This window comes from Anolis sagrei, chromosome 3, assembly GCF_037176765.1.
Source record: "Anolis sagrei isolate rAnoSag1 chromosome 3, rAnoSag1.mat, whole genome shotgun sequence".
NCBI classification, from domain to species: Eukaryota; Metazoa; Chordata; class Lepidosauria; order Squamata; family Dactyloidae; genus Anolis; species Anolis sagrei.
In genome coordinates, this window is record NC_090023.1 from 259,643,570 (window position 1) to 259,646,682 (window position 3,113).

The following is a 3,113-nucleotide window of genomic DNA, read 5'->3' on the forward strand; positions in this document are numbered from 1 at the left end:
CCTAAGGGCGGCCTTCCAATCAGGAGAGGAGGCGTTTCCCTCAGGAACCAATGAAAAAGGGAAAAGCGGGGCGATGGGGATGACGACAAAGATGGTGGGCCTTTTCCCTCAGGGAGAAGATTTCCTGCTCCTTCCCTGAGTTTACTTCGGGTCAATGCAGTCTGACACCGCCATCGGCCTCAATGATATGAAACCCTGGGAGTTGTAGGGTCCTTTCACACAGCTATACAACCCAGAATATCAAGGCTGACAATCAACAATATCTGCTTGGTACTGAGTTGTCTGAGGCTCCTTCCATAAAACCTCACATTTTCGGCTTTGAACTGGAATATATGGCAGTGTGGACTCAGATAACCCAGTTCAAAGCAGATATTGTGGGATTTTCTGGATTACATGGCAGTGTGGACTCAGGGCCCTTCCACACTGCCATATAATCCAGTTCAATGTGGATGTTATACAGTTGTGTGGAAGGACCTACACTGCCATATAATCCAGACTATATCCTTTGAACCGGATTATATGAGTCCACACTGCCATATAATCCAGTTCAATGTGGATTTTATATAGATGTGTGGAAGGGACCTGACACTGGACCTACACTGCTATGTAATCCAGACCAGCTGCTTATGAGTCCACACTGCCATATTATCCACTTCAATGTGGATGTTTTATATCTGTGTGGAAGGACCTACACTGCCATATACTCCAGATTATCTGATTTGAACCGGATTATATGACTCCACACTGCCATATAATCCAGTTTAATGTGGGCTTTAAATAGCTGTGTGGAAGGGACCTGAAACTGGACCTACACTGCCATATAATCCAGACGATCTGTTTTGAACCGGATTATATGAGCCCACACTGCAATATAATCCAGTTCAAAGCAGATATCGTGGTATTTTCTGCGTTGCTATTCAGGTTTATATGGCTATGTGGAAGGGCTCTGAGTCCACACTGCCATATAACCCAGTTCAGTGTGGATGATATACAGTTGTGTGGAAGAAGCTATACTGCCATATAATCCAGATTATCTGCTTTGAACCGGATTATATGAGTCCACACTGCCATGTAAACCAGTTCAATGTGGATTTTATGCAGCTGTGTGGAAGGAGCTACACTGCCATATAATCCAGATTATCTGCTTTGGACCGGATTATATGAGTCCACACTGCCATGTAATCCAGTTCAATGTGGATTTTAAATAGCTGTGTGGAAGGGACCTGAAACTGGACCTACACTGCCATATAATCCAGACTATCTGTTTTGAACCGGATTATATGAGCCCACACAGCAATATAATCCAGTTCAAAGCAGATATTGTGAGATTTTCTGCCATGATATTCAGGGTTATATAGCTATGTGGAAGGGCTCTGAGTCCACACTGCCATATAATCCAGTTCAGTGTGGATGTTATACTGTTTTGTCACACGCTGGGCCTGTAAAAGCTGTACTTTTCTATAGAACATATACTTTAAGCCCAGCGGGAGAACCTCAAAGAGAGGTTCTCAGGGATTTTTCTGAAGTGATGGTCTTTAGAGTCTTTAATGGTACAACAAAGTCTTTATTATGGAACAAACAACAAATCTTCAATGGTTCAAACAACACTTCAAGGCTTTCTTAGTCTAGTCCTCAATGGGCTGGTACCTGACTTTGATTAACTGTACTTTCTCTGTAGAAAAAACCCTTTTTAACCTCTCCTAGGTTGCCTATTATCTATGCCTCATCGGTGTGGGACCTACTACCGATTCCAAATGTGTCTGGGTATCGAGTAGACCTACCAGCCGAGGCTTGAAGATATTTCAGCTGGAGTTCCGTAGATCTGTAATGCTGTACTCCCTTCGAGAATTCTTAGACACTTCAGGGCTGTTTTCCCTCTGATGCTGTGAGGCTGTGAGCTCTCAGCCAGATCCTTTGGGACCTTTCTCCTGGAATTTCTGTTTCTGTATCCCCAGATGTTACTGAAATTCCCTGGACTTCAGTTTCCCTGGATGGTCTTGAGAAAGGAAGCTTTTCTACAGGATGAGCTGGTCTACGTCCTATAGCTTAGCTACCTTGTGTGAGACTGCCCCAAAAATGGCTCCTTTCCCTCCCAGAGCCCAGAACAAGGGGCGGAACCAAAGCTTAATTATGATGGACAGGAGCCCTGCCCTATGACTGCAAAACAGATAACAGAAAGAAAATAAAGTTGGAGCTCCTGGTACAGCCCTACCAGCACATATACAGCTGTGTGGAAGGAGCTACACTGCCGTATAATCCAGACTATCTGCTTTAAAGTGGATTATATGAGTCCACACTGCCATATTTTCCAGTTCAATGTGGATTTTATACAGCTGTGTGGAAGAAGCTACACTGCCATCTAATCCAGACGATCTGCTTTGAACCGGATTATATGAATCCACACAGCCATATAATCCAGTTAAGTGTGGATGTTGTACAGCTGTGTGGAAGGAGCTACACTGCCATATAATCCAGACTATCTGCTTTGAACCGGAATATATGAGTCCACACTGCTATATAATCCAGTTCAAAGCAGGCAATCTAGATTTTATATGGCAGGGGAGAAAGGGCTGTAGGGCCCTTCCACACAACCATATAACTCACCATATCTGCTTTGAACTGGAATATCTGAGTCCACGCCCCCATATAACTCAGTTCAGAGCAGATAATGTGGAATTTTATTCAGCTATGTGGAAGGGGCCTGGGTTATCTGAGTCCATTCTGGCATATAATCCAGTTCAAAGCAGATAATCTGGATTTTATATGGCAGTGGGGAAGGGGCCTTAGAGGCTGGATCTAAACTACCCCTATATCACAGGATTTGATCCCAGATTATCTTTATCCCAGTGTAGACACATCTAATCCAGTTCAAAGCAGATAATCTAGGATCAGATACTGAGATATAGGGCAGCCGAAGTATAAGATACTTTGGCAGAAAAGCAGGATCTAAATGACATTAAAAAAATAAATCCAACCCTCAACAATGTGCGTTTCGCGCACTAGGTGGCATCCTATATGTTCCTTTAACAATTGGATGTATGTAATCCATGCATTATAAAGGAAGCATGTGCCAAATAGGATTGACAAACAGAAGAGATTTCAGTACTTAGTCC